Source organism: Bombina bombina, chromosome 2 (assembly GCF_027579735.1).
Source record: "Bombina bombina isolate aBomBom1 chromosome 2, aBomBom1.pri, whole genome shotgun sequence".
Classification (NCBI taxonomy): domain Eukaryota; kingdom Metazoa; phylum Chordata; class Amphibia; order Anura; family Bombinatoridae; genus Bombina; species Bombina bombina.
The window spans coordinates 262,029,557-262,044,583 of NC_069500.1; the positions used below are offsets into that span (position 1 = coordinate 262,029,557).

The 15,027-nt window shown below is 35.4% G+C and overlaps 1 protein-coding gene across 2 annotated transcripts in view; it reads left to right on the forward strand.

Annotated features, from left to right (window-relative positions):
- The first annotated feature begins 1,292 nt into the window (after positions 1-1,292).
- The window catches only part of FER (FER tyrosine kinase), a 728,481-nt gene continuing 714,746 nt past the window's right edge, over positions 1,293-15,027 (forward strand). Inside the window, exon 1 of one of the 2 annotated variants that reach the window (XM_053701530.1) lies at positions 1,293-1,382. The gene's annotated coding sequence lies outside the window, so the exon portion shown is untranslated. The remainder of the gene's footprint in view (positions 1,383-15,027) is intronic. The other variant, XM_053701531.1, reaches the window with a different exon arrangement.

Sequence of the window (15,027 nt, forward strand, 5' to 3'; positions counted from 1 at the left end):
TTCAACGCATGCGCATAGTAATGTAGTGACGTTTCAATGTTAGGGCTGACCACCGGGGGGGGGGGGGGGTGTGGAAACGTTGATTGGATGCTGATATAGAGGTAGCATGTCAATCAAGTTGCATAACATGTTAGGCGGAGGAAACAATCCGATCGGCGGATAATTAAATGATAAAAAATTACGCTATTTATCCATATTTAAAAAAAAAAAAAACGATGAATTAAACTTATGCTAAATTTCAATTAAGTTTAAGATGGCGTAAAGGAGTAGTGGTCAATGGGGACTGTGTGTTCCCTGTAAATATATATGTATAAGCTTATATACATAAATATGTACGTGTTAATATGTGTATATACACATACATTTATATGTATTCTTTCATATACATATATATTTAGACTTTGCTGCCCATCGCTGCGTGACTTACCCCCTTCGCTGTGCTAGGTTCTAACGGCATGAGAACAAGGCTCTTGTGAGCGCAAAGCTTCCATGCAATGCAAACACGAGGTCACGTTCGCATTGCGCTCAACTTGTAATAGCAGCGCACATTTGCGTGCGCTGGTATTACTGAGTGGAGCATAAATATTGTACTCGCATAATCGATATTTTGCGCTCCATTTGTAATCTGGCCCTAAATCAGCTATTTCAAATGCCAAAATAAAGGCTAACGAGTTATTTGTAAACAATTTAATACACTTCAGCAGGTAAAATAGATAATTGGGAACAAATTAAAAGAAATGTTTTGGGTAAATAGATTGTAACATATGTTCGTTAATTACCTATGCGAATGTAGTTTTGGAGTGTTCTGTGACAAGAGAGGCAACGGCTGTGTTTATAGCACAAAAACCTAGAACGTTTGCAGCGATGCCTTTTTATCATAACACAATGTGAATAACTTTTAAAACGTAAATGTACACATATCCCTTTAGCATTTTGGAAACAAGTCTTTGTTACCTTCTTAATAATTTGCCAAGCTGAAATACATTTTAAAAGACTTCATTATAATCTCCCGACCAAAGACTTTCTATTTGGATCTCCATCGGAGTGGATCTCCATCGGACACAATATAGCGCATTAGAAGAGCATCCTCAAATAGATCGCAAAATTGTAGTATAAGTCACATGACACACACATCCTCTCGGTACCTCCCATCCTGTAGATTGAATGGTCTCTTCCTCTTGGTCCTATTATTGGCTACTACATTTTGGTGCCCTGCCTTTGACACGGCAACCCATTGGTTTCCAGAGCCGAAGCTAGCTCGGTGATTGGCTGTACTTCTGACGCTTTTGCTCTGACGCTTTGCGTGACGGTGAAGCTGTTGTCGGTGGTGTCGGAGGCTACGGGCGGTGAGGGGCAACCGGGTAGCAGGTATTGGAGTTTAGGTAGGGAAGAAGCAAGTGGTGCTGCTTGTTCTGTATTGGGAACTATGTAAACTTGTCAAAAAGAAGTTCATGGGCAATGGAGACCCTCTGAGATGCATTGCACACTGTATAGTAACACCCGCTTGTGTAGGGGCTACAGCTGACGGCTTAGTGTATGATGCAGTATGTGATGTGACGTGGTACCTCTGTATTACTTAGGAGATACTGTACCGTGACATTATCCATGTTCTTTATGTGTTGTTTCTACAACATATTTACTCACTGTCTGTTTACACAACACTGCTATAAACATACACGCATGTTACTTTGGATGTTTGTAAGAAACAAGGAATAATACAATGGAATATATTTATGCACTTTTAACAATTTATCCGAAATACAACACTATATTGCAATATATATTCTGCAAAACGATAACCTGCTACATGCAGGGTTTTGTTTAAAAATTGTTAGTAGTTGATTAACAATACATAATGTTTTTTTTTTTTTTGACTTACATGAAAGTAAAAATGAAACTTTCAGTATTCTGATTCCACTTGTAATTTTAAGAAACTGTGTACAAATACCACTGTATGGCTCCTAAAACTATATCTGGCCCCTAAATATTCTTACTGGTTTCGAAATTTTAATCAGATTTGTCAAACCCTGCCTTAAAGGGACATGAAACCCAAAAATGTATATCATGATTCAAATAGATCATACAATTTTAAACAACTTTCCGATTTACTTTTATTGTCTAATTTGCTTCATTCTCTTGGTATCCTTTGTTGAAGGAGAAGCAATGCACTACTGGGAGTAAGCTGAAAGCCAATGGCAATATGCATATATGTTTAGCCACAAATTATCAGCTTCTGAGACTTCCTAGGTATACAACAATGGATACAAAAAGAACAAAACAAATTAGGTGATACAAGTAAATTGTTAAGTTATTCAAAATTGCATGCTCTATCTAAATCATGAAAGCAAAAATTGGGGTTTCATGTCCCTTTAACTTCATTTCTTAAAATGAATGTAGTTTGAATTTGTGTTTCACAAACCTGTATTAGTTGTTAAAATGCAGTATGTTTTAAACAGCAATTGTGAAATATATGTATATTTGCATAATGCAAATGAAATAAGAGAATTGTTATTGCAAATATAACCTTTATGTTATTTTTTGGGAAAAATGTTTTAAAAGATGGGCTTTCTATACAACAACTTTTTTACCTTTAAAGGGACATTAAACACTAAATAAATGCTAGATAGAATGATTCATTCAAAGAAAAGATTGTCTGAGAATAACATGTAGATGTATTTTTTAATGTTTCATTAACTTTTAAAATATTGACAAAACAAGTGTAAAGTTTTAGTGTCTATAAAACAATGGGAGCTGCCATGTTGTAACTCGGGTTACCTTCTCTGCTGTGGCCAATAAGGTACAGCCAATGGCTGTGTGGAATATAACAGTGTTCTGCACTTACATCTCTAACCGGAATTGAAAAGCTTCTAATTTCAGAATGAAAATGCAGGAAAATGGGACAAAATAAATAATGAAAGTATATTGCAGATGTTTTTTATACATATGATTTATCATTTTATATTACCATCTCAAAGTGTTTAATGTCCCTTTTTAAAGAGTAGTTTTATTCAAACTATCATTGATCTCAATAGACCAGTTGAGTTTTGATACAATGGCAACCTATTTTATCTACAGATCTAATTAAAGGTACATTAAACACGTTGTGATGGTAATATAAAATGATAAACTGTATAAATAATAAAAAAAAACTTTGCAATATACTTTCATTATTTATTTTGTCCCCCTTTCCTGTAATTCCATTCTGAAATTGTGAGCTTTTCAGTTTCTGTTAAAAATGGAAGTGCAGAACATTGTTAAATTCCACACAGCCATTGGCTGCACGCTCTAGTGACCTATTTATAACTGTCCCTAATTGGCTACAGCGCAGAGAAGGTAGCAAAATAGACACTACAACTTTACTTATTTTGTCAATATTTAAACAGCTATTGAAACTTTAAAAATACATAGATACTTGTTATTCTCAGACTAATCTTTTTTTTGAATGTATCATTTTATTTAGTGTTTAATGTCCCATTAAGTACAAAATGCGTTAGATGGTCACATATGTTTTATTGACATTAGAAAAGTTTCTTTTGACTTTAATACTTTTGAGCAATAATGTAGTATTTTAAAGTATGTGCTCACATATGATATTCATTTAAAGTTAAAGGGACATGGAACCTAAACATTTTCTTTCATGATTCAGATAGTGGATACAATCTTAAACAACTTTTCAGTTTAATTCTATTATCTAATTTGGGTTGTTCTCTTTGTTGAAAATAATAGGATCAGGAGCAGCAATGCACTACTTTGTGCAGCAACCAATCAGCAGCTAGCTTAAACATGCCTCTTGTCATTGGTTCACCCATTGTGTTCAACTAGCTTCTTGTGGTGCATTGCAGCTTTTTCAACAAAAATACCAAAGGAATGCAGCAAATTTGATAATTGAAGTAATTTGGAAAGTTGATTAAAATTGCATGTTCTATCTGAAACATGAAAGAAGAAAAAAATGGGTTTCATATCCCTTTAAACAACCCCATTGGAAGTGGTTCATATAAAACTTGTCACTGAAAAAGAAATATTATCAATTATCTACTCATTTGTGAAAACAATTTTACTGACTTAAAAATAGAGCTGACAATTAAAGAAAAGCAAGTGCAGTGGTTCCCGCTGTTAACTCTTGTAGCAATGTTTTTTTTTTTGCTCTTTCATAAACTTCTTTTGTAGGCTATATAACATAATTTTTAGTTTTAGTGTTATATATTACCTATCCAACCCACTACTGTATCTAAAAATTATATCCTGTTGGTTTTGTTGATGATAATATCAATTACATGTGTCATCTATTAATTATATAATAGCTAACAATAAATTGTACCATACAAGTAACCTGGTTTGGACATTTTATAGAAGATACAGCACTACTTCCAAACGTTATAGATTATAATAATTTCTTAATAAGCATTCATACGTGATTATTTCAGATTATATATAACATATAAATATTTTTTTTTTAATTCAAACCTATTGCTTAAAAGATCTGTAATATGGTTTGTTGTATGAAGAGTCATGGCATAAAGAAATGTTATCAGATGGACAGGTATATACTAAACAGTTGAATATTTCAGTTTGGTACTGTTTGTACTAAAAGTCTGGTAGTTGGCAATAAAACATTGGGATGCTTGTTGAATACTGACACTGTTATCTCTATTTACAATGTAAAGCTATTATGTGTTTGTACCGCTTCTATTAAGCCCTTTGCATATAATTTTTAATATAGAATTCTTAAAGGGACATTAGACACTTTGAGATGGTAACATAAACTGATAAATGATATATATATATATATATATATATATATATAAAAAAAAAACCTCTGCAACATACTTTTATTATTTATTTTGTCCCCTTTCCTTTAATTTCACTCTGAAATGGTAAGCTTTTCAGTTGCTTTTAGAAATGGAAGTGCAGAACACTGTTAAATTCCACACAGCCATTGGCTGCACACTCTAGTGACCTATTTATAACTGTCCCTAATTGGCCACAGCAGGGAAGGTAACCTAAGTTACAACATGGCAGCTCCCATTGTTTTATGGACACTAAAACTTTACACTTATTTTTTCAATATTTAAACAGCTAATGAAACTTTAAAAAAGTACATCTACATGTTATTCTCAGACTGTTAGTGGGTCTCAAAGACTGGAATTGAAGTACCTTGGGCTTTTTTACCTGAAGGTCCACAATGGAATTTGTATCCAGTCAGACGACAGGTGAAGATTAGACATTAGTTAAAAAATTAACTAATGTATATAGAAAATGAACGATCATGTGTATTGGGGCTATTTAGATCTTAAAATGAGGAGTCGGACCCATATTACTACCTTTTTAGTACTCTTTGGGACCAAAAACAAAAATTTCAAATTTTTTTTGTGGCAAATATAAGTCTATTAACCCCTTAAACAACTTTAAAATAGTAGTAAGATAATTATATAATAAGATTCATACAGCAACCTGCATATAAGTGTAAACAGTGAGTTTCAGCTCTGTGTATTAAACATATGTAGATGAGAAGTGTTGGCGTAGGAAGCAATGGAGGTCTGGCTTAAGGCCCCCATGCATTGAGATGGATACGTTTCCGTTTACAGAAATATTCCATTACTTACACAGGTGCCGCTATCCTGTAGCCTGCACTAAGATTCAGAAACCCAATTCAGTTATAGAGAGGGAAACAAGCTGTTCCAGTGTAAGCATGGGGAAAGTGGGAGTCACACAAAATACCCTGTAAGATGAATTTGGATACCCAGGCTTTAGGTTCAATAACGGTGTTCTAGAATAAAATACCTTACATGAACTACCCATAACTGCTAAGTAGGACTGTATTCTCTAAACTACATATGACTTGACACATGCTGGGAGCCATGGCTTTTAGACTTGTCCCTGTATTAAATCATTTCTCATAATAAAAATAATTGTGTGACTAGCACATGGCGACTATGTATCAGACAAATGTGCTGCCCAGTGCTATAATCAAACAGCTATTCGTTTTAAATATTATAGTCATCATTTAGTTGATGAAGCACAACTAAAGCACCTTACTTTTTGCCTGGTTCTTGCTTACAGACTACAGCACAGTTTACCAGATGGACATTTTTTTTTCTTTCTTCCCAGAAACACAATATGTAGTGCTAATGAAGCATCAGGGAAATAAGGGTTAAAGGTAAGAATATCCATTTTCAAAGTCTTGATATCATGTTCAACCACAATTAAATTTGGAATACATATATACAGTTGTGCTCATAAGTTTACATACCCTGGCAGAAGTTATGATTTCTTGGCCATTTTTTAGAGAATATGAATGATAACACAAAAACTTTTCTTTCACTCATGGTTATCAATCAACTGTGTTTACTATTTTTAAATCATAATGACAACAGAAACGACCCAAATGACCGTGATCAAAAGTTTACATACCCTGGTGATTTTGGCCTGATAACATGCACACAAGTTGACACACAGGAGTTTGAATGGTTATTAAAGGTAACCACCTGTGATCTGTTTGCTTGTAATTAGTGTGCGTGTATAAAAGGTCAATGAGTTTCTGGACTCCTGAAAGACCCTTGCATCTTTCATCCAGTGCTGCACTGACGTTTCTGGATTCTGAGTCATGGGGAAAGTAAAATAATTGTCAAAGGAAAATGTAGTTGAACTATATAAAAGGATATCCAAGGAATTGAGAATGCCAATCAGTAGTGTCCAAACTCTAATCAAGAAGTGGACAATGAGGGTTTCTGTTGAAACCAAACCACAGTCAAGTAGACCAACTAAAATTTCAGTCACAACTGCCAGGAAAATTGTTCGGGATGCAAAGAAAAACCCACAAATAATTTTAGGTGAAATACAGGACTCTCTGAAAGCATGTGGTGTGGGTGTTTCAAGATGCACAATAAGGAGGCAGAGACAAGCCTTAAACCTTCTGGCACAAAGTCATTTGGAGTGATGAGACCAAAATTGAGCTTTTTGGCCACAACCATAAACGCTACATTTGGAGAGGAGTCAACAAAGCCTATAATGAAAGGTACACCATTCCTACTGTGAAACACAGAGGTGGATCGCTGATGTTTTGGGGATGTGTGAGCTACAAAGGCACAGGAAATTTGGTCAGAATTGATGGCAAGATGAATGCAGTATGTTGTCAAAAAATACTGGAGGAAAATTTGCATTAATCAGCCAGGAAGCTGAGCATGGGACGTACTTGGACATTGCAACGTGACAATGATCCTAAACACAAGGCCAAGTTGACCTGTCATTGGCTACAGCAGAATAAAGTGAAGGTTCTGGAGTGGCCATCTCAGTCTCCTGACCTCAATATCATTGAGCCACTCTGGGGAGATCTCAAACGTGCAGTTCATGCAAGACAGCCCAAGAATTTACAGGAACTGGAGGCTTTTTCCCAGGAAGAATGGGCAGCTTTACCATCTGAGAAGATAAAGAGCCTCATCCGCAAATACAACAAAAGACTTCAAGCTGTCATTTATGTTAAAAGGGGCAATACACGGTATTAAGAACTGGGGCATGTAAACTTTTGATCAGGGTCATTTGGGTAGTTTCTGTTGTCATTATGATTTAAAAAGAGTAAACACAGTTGATTGATAATAAATTGCTTCAGCCAAACACTAACCATGAGTGAAATAATTTTTTTGTTTTATCATTCATATTCTCTGAAAAATGGCCAAGAAATCTTAAATTCTGCCAGGTATGTAAACTTATGAGCACAACTGTATATATTTATATATTAGGTTAGGAAATATACTTCTGCAAAACAAGTAGTTGGTCTGACACTGTTATATGCAACATGAGATGGAAGAGTAGAGGACTGAAGATTCTCTTCATGTTCAGCCTGTTAGAATAGGAAGGGCTATTAAATTTTTTCAGTGGACAGATGAAATGGTTTTAGAAACTAAGCTTGTAGCACAAAACAATCTAAGAAGTAAAATATCTGAGAACTAAAATGTGAGAAGGATTTGAAGATAAATAGTGACCAAGGCAAGACTGTTGTTCAAAACAAATGATTTGTTTACTGTGGGCACACAAGAGAATTTACAGTGAAATGGCAATCCAAGCCCTCACCAATAACTTAAAGGACTCTAGATTATTTAAGGAATAAAGGGGATAATAAGGTAAATAAAACTCAAGGTCCAGATGAAATACATCCAAGGTTCTAAATGACCATATCTCTATGATAGCCAAACATATGCTATTATTATTATTATCGGTCATTTGTAGAGCACCAACAGATTCTTTTTAAGAGTATATTCATGAAAACCTGGTCAGAAGTTAGTGTGGTTTTATGATAAATTTATCATGCCCAACTCATCTTGTTTCTATAAGGAAGTAAGTATGACCAAAGATAAAGCTAAATCTGTTGATATAATATGCTTGATACAGAGCCACATGGGAGATTATTGCATAAAACAATCATGGAAATAGAGTAGCTGGTGATAGGGTTTTGGGGAATAAATGAAAGAATGGGCTAGTAAATTATTTAAAGGGATATTAAACACTAAATACATTTCATGCACCTCCCTCTAATTATGTGTGCCACCACTTTGTAACCTATGTTTCACTGCAGATATCTGAAGAGTTGCAGTACACGTGCAAACACATCAGCCCTGGAATGCAGTGAAAGCAAGCTTTCAACATGGCTTCTCCCATGACCAGAGGGAGGCATGGAATAACGTCAATACTATTCTTATAAAATGTATTTAGTGTTTAAAGGGACATTAAAGTGAATCTAAACTTGAGCATAGTCGCTCAAGTCATAAGATAGAATTGAAAAAATGAATGAGACTTTCATCAAATGTGTAGTATATACTTATCTTCTGAGATTTGTACCTTCTAATGCCAGAATGATTAGCACGTTCCTCCGCCCACCATATTCATCAATTGATAGATGACTCCTCTGCAATCCACTAATCGTTGTTCCCCCCCCCCCCTGGGGTGACGTTTGTGGGGGGACGGGACAACAGATTAGTGTATTGCAGATGAGCCATCTGTTAATCAGGCCCATTTATCAAGCTCCGTATGGAGCTTGAAGGGCCGTGTTTCTGGCGAGTCTTCAGACTCGCCAGAAACACAAGTTATGAAGCAGCGGTCTAAAGACCGCTGCTTCATAACCCTGTCCGCCTGCTCTGAGCAGGCGGACAGGAACCGCCGGAAATCAACCCGATCGAATACGATCGGGTTGATTGACAGCTCCCTGCTGGCGGCCGATTGGCCGCGAGTCAGCAGGGGGCGGCGTTGCACCAGCAGCTCTTGTGAGCTGCTGGTGCAATGTTAAATGTGGAGAGCGTATTGCTCTCCGCATTTAGCGAGGTCTTGCGGACCTGATCCGCAGTGTCGGATCAGGTCCGCAAGCCCTTTGATAAATGGGCCCCAATCAATTGATGAATATGGCGGGTGGAGGAACTGCGCTTATCGTTCTGAAATTACAAGGTAAACATCTCAGATAATAAGCATATACTACACATTTGATGAATGAAAGTCTCATTCATTTTTTTCAATTCTATCCTATGACTTGAGCGACTGTGCTCAAGTTTACATTCACTTTAAACCCAAATTTTTTCTTCCAATTTGCTTCATTCTTCAGATATTTTTTGTTTAAGAAATAGCATTGCACATGAGTGAGCCAATCACATGAGGCATCTATGTGCAGCCACCAATCAGCAGCTACTGAGCCTATCTAGATATGCTTTTCAACAAAATATATCAACAGAATGAAGCAAATTAGATCATAGAAGTAAATTAGAAAGTTGTTTAAAATTTCATGCTCTTTCTAAAACATGAAAGAAAACATTTGGGTTTCATGTCCCTTTAATGTACTCTTGCGCAGATAGCTGTAAGAGTTTTCATTTTGGAAGCTATACCTATTACTTACATGGTACAATATTTTAGGGAAACATGATTTAAGTGATTTAGAAGAGTTAGTATGTTTAATGGAATATTTATGTAATGAGACAAGGATAGACACTTTTTGTTTTTGGGGTACTTTGGAAAAGAGGCTCTTTGAGAGGTGATATTATTGCTTTAAATACACATTATTTATGTCCCATATAGAGAGCTGGCAGGAGCACTGTTTATTCCATGCAATTTGTTTGTGACAAGTGTTCACACTTTAAAGGGACACAAATCCCAAAAATTGCTTTCATGATTCAGATAGAGCATACAATTTAAAAAAACTTTCTAATTTACTTCTATCACGTTTTCTTCATTCTCTTGGTATCCTATGTTGAAGGGGCAGCAATGCACTACTGGGAGGTTGCTCAACACATTTGGTGAGACCATGAAAATAGGCACAAATTTGCAGCAATCAATCAGCAGCTAGCTCCCATCAGTTTGTTGCTGTTTCTGAGCCTATCTAAGTATGCTTTTCATGAAAGGATACCAAGAACAATGAAATAATAAAAGTATATTGGAATGTTGTTTAAAATTGCAAGCACCGTCTGAATCAAGAAAGAAGAAAGGGGCTTTTATCTCAGTCAATTGTTTTTTCCCCCACTGCAAGTTAAAGGGATGTTAAACAGTCAGTTTCTTTGTTGTATTAAAAAAACCCACTAAGCAGTTGCATATACTAAATAGAAAGCACTGCAATATATATTAGTCATCTATTTAAATGGATTTTTATTTATTTTTTACGCTACGTGTGTGCAGTGTCTTTTACTTCGTGTCACAGCCCTACAAGGAGGAGGCCTTTGCAGGAAGGTTTATCTTAGCATGATGTCATGCAACTTCTAGGCTAGTGAATAGATTAGATAACAAGGAGTCAGATTTGCTCATGCTCAAAACTGACAGAGTAAAAACTTAGGTTTTCAAAATTCTGCACTCTTGTCACACTGGGGGCGGGGCTACACTGATACATTTCTAGGTGCTAATTTGTCAGGAAATCAAGTAAGTTGTTTTGAAGTTTTTTGTGTGTTTTTTTTTTTTTACACAATCTGCTCACTTTAATTTGTTTTTACTAAAAGATCACGATTTAATATCTCTTTTAAATCTATAAGACTGCTTGAGGATGAGGAGTTGATGACTGCTAATGCATTAGTATGCAGTATTTTTTCTACCTCTTCTACTATGTTGCTATTTCTGCCATCATTGTTGCAGATGCTGAGATAGTTCTGGTTTGTTGTAACAGAGGAAGCTGTCAAGGGTTAGGAAATACTTTTCTGTGTGGTGCTACATACATGGAATAAAAGTCATGCAAAGAAAAAAAAGAAAATTCACTTTCTTAATGGGACTAGAAAAGATTATTATTTTTATGTAAAGAGCTGGTTTAATATAGTTAGTTTTGCTGTTTTTAGGAAGGTTTTTCCCTGCCAGTTAAGCCAAAGATGAACTGATTTAGGCCTAGTTTCCATTGAGATGGTAAAGTTTGGAAACTGGTGATAACATAAAAATTCTCTATAGACTTAAATGAATATAAATGTTTTTACCACCAGTTTCCAAACTTTACCACCTCAATATAAACTAGGCATTAGAGGGTAGGAAATATCTGTTGTGAAGTGTTTTCCTCATCCCAGCATTAGAGCACCCTGGTGTATATATGTATTTTTATATCTATCTCTCTATCAGGAATCCTAAAAAAGTGAAACTTCCTCAAAAGCTACCTGCAACTCCATATAATTTTATTTCTGGTTCTTAAAGAAACATTATAGACTTTGAAATTTGTAATATAACATGTTAATAGTAAAAAATAATATACTTATTCATCTGCAGTCTTCAGTATTTTTTTTTTTTAGCCATTTTAGAAAATCCACTAACTGTCCCTAACTGTCCCTAACTGATATATATATATATATATATATATATATATATATATATATATATATATATATATATATATATATATCTCAACACCATTCCTTTGTGTAGACTAAAACTTTACACTTATATCTTCAGTATTTAAAAAGTTAATATCATTTTCAAAAAAAGACTTTTTTTGCTTGTTAGATGTGTCCACCAATAAACAGCAGGAGGACCGTTTATAAGCAAGTAAAGAGTAATGGTCACAATGATTATAATCCTAAAATACTTCTACCATTAATAAATACCCTTATATTCATTGGTAATCTCACAATTTTGTCATCCAAAAACTGAATGTGCAGGATTAAGGAGAAAAAAAATGAAGATTTTTGTGGGTTTAGTGATTATCGCTGGCTAAATTACCTGTATGTTGTTTGATCCCTTTTAACCCTTTTCTGTCGGGTCTATATTGTCTACATTGGAACTTTGATCATGCATACAATTGTGATGTTTCAATGATGGGATCCGGTCGTGGGGGCGTCCCTATGACACTAGTCACTCCCTCCCATGCTGCAATCCCAATCTGTAAGTGCCGTTAGCTTCAGTACAGCCAAACAGCTTGGACGTTCCATGCCGTCCTAATGGCGCTAAAGCCCGGCGCAGTTAGGACGGCATGGAACGTCCTAACGGTGTAGTGATACTAATAGGTGATTTGTGCAATTAAGCTGTTATGCCCCAAAACCATAAAGTTATGTGGGTAGGTCTTTCTAAGTCAGGAGTTTTCAAACCTGCCCTCAGGCCTCCCTAACAGGCCAGATCTTCAGGATTATCTTGGGTAAGAGCAGGTTAATAATGTTTTCTACTTAGCTTATTATTTCACCTGTGCTCCAGTTCAGATCGCCTGAAAATCTGGCCTGTTAGTGAAGCCTCAGGGCATATTTGACGACCAGTGCTCTAAGACATGTGAACTGGAGCATTATCAGTATAGTTGGCTTGTGTGTTGGGTTATTGGTTTTGATTTTAAGTATTGAGAATTTAGATTGTGAGCCGATGAACAGAACTGGCACTTATATGAATAGTCTAGTCAAAATTAAACTTTCGTGATTTAAATAGAGCATGCAATTTTAAGCAACTTTTTAATTTACTCCTATTATGAATTTCTCTCCATTCTCTTGGTATCTTTATTTGAAAAAGCAAGAATTTAAGCTTAGGAGCTGGCCCATTTTTAGTTCAGAACCTGGGTAGTGCTTGCTCATTGGTGGCTACATTTAGACATTTACCCTTTTACGAGATTCCTCCCTGATATTAAAGAGTTCAGGTTTAGTAAGAGAGTTCAACCATTGGGAGCTAATGGAATAAATCTGCAGATATGTTCCTAGCTCTGGAATGTACAAACTGTTTTTAAATGCAAGTAGATTACTTAGCTAACTATTTAGATAAAATGTGTGTGTGTGTATATGTATTTGCAAAGTTCTGCAAGTGTTGTAAGATGTCTCTAGTGTAGCTATACATTTGTAGGATTTGTTGAACTTTATCTTGGTGTAAATTTATTTAAGATATAAATCTCTGTTCTTAACTACAGTCCTAAGAGTCCAAGAGTGGCCCTATATGTTCTATTTATGCTATAAGCCCCCTACCATATCCCCCTTACTGATACAATTAAAAGTTCAGGGTCCAAAAGAGGTCAATGTTTCCCCATCGGGATTTCTTATTTATAAGTTGTGAAGATCGACAAAAGGGGTTCATTATATTGTACGTGTTATAAACTAAAAACATTTTGAGGTTTACTGCTTGGGACTCAAGAGTGGCCCCTTTAGTTTATAGTTACCCTCTGTGGCTTTACACTATTTACAGCACCACAAGGTCCAAAAGTAGCCTTATATAACATTTGGAGGGCGTATAGTCCTAACTATGTACAAACTATGTTGATATTCATAATGTGTATGCCCTGAATTAAACCTCAATAAAAAATAAAAAAGATATATTAAAGTCAGAAAGGAGTTGTTCCCATTTATTTTATTCTATTTATTCTAATTGATATAGTACATTACATTTTAAAGTTTTACCAAGAATGCTCTTCATCAAGTATTAAAGTCAAAATTAAACTTTCATGGTTCATATAGGACATGCAATTTTTTAACATCTTTCCATTTCTTTTTATTATCAAATTTGCTTCATTCTCTTGGTAACCTTTGTTAAAGAGTAACCCTAGGTAGGCTAACAGGAGCTCATGTTACTATAGCACTTTCTGCAGCAGGATATGCAACTAAGTCTCAACACTGCTGTCAAAGAATGCTAGACACGTATGCTTCTGAGCTCCTATGAGCCTATCTAGATCTACTCTTTAACAAAGGATACCAAGAGAATGGAGCACATTTTGATAATAAAAGTAAATTGGAAAGTTGTTTACAATTGTATACTGAATCTGAATCATGATAGTTTAATTTTGGAGTTTACTGTCCATATGCAATAAAATAATACTGCATGTCTATGCTTAGAAGTTTGGAATATCAATGTGCGCCTGATAGTGTTTGGCATAAGTAACATTCATTTTTAGCTATGTAATAATTGCAACGTCTCAGGTATTTGGATTGATTATTCATGATAAGTTACCTAGAAAAAAATGCAAGAATATATTGCGCCTGGGTTTGACAAATGTATAGAACTTAGCAGCCTACCAGAATAATGTGTTGGCTCGAAGCGTTTTTAGGAGCCAGGGACACATTTTTGATATAGCTAAATCTAAAAAAGTTATGAAAATAACATTGTGCCCTGGTTACAATTGACTTGTCAAGCACTGCATTAAACAGTGATCTGCGCATACATTAAAAGTCCACACACAATCACTTATTGAAAATGTATGTGCTTTTACCTAACTTACTTGCGTCAGGATACTGACTTTCTGCTTCTGAAGAAGCACGTATGGCTGGAGATCACGGGAGGGATGGATAACAGAGTTTGTGGTGCCTTTATTGTTCCCAAAAAAGAAACATAGGTGTATTAAAGAGAGTCTCAAGTCAAAATTAAATTTTCATGGTCCAGATAGTGCATGCATTACCAAACTTTGAACAGTATTTGTATGCACTCTTTTTGAGACACCACCTACTACTGAGCATGAGCAAGAGTTCACAGTATATATGTATAAACATTTGTGATTTGCTTATGTCTGTCACATGACACAGGGGGGGAGAAATGGAAGGGAACTTTCAAAATTGTCTCAAAAATCTACTGCTTATTTGTAATTCAGACTGTTATTATATTGTCTTTTCATTATGCATCTGTTGCTTATGAAAT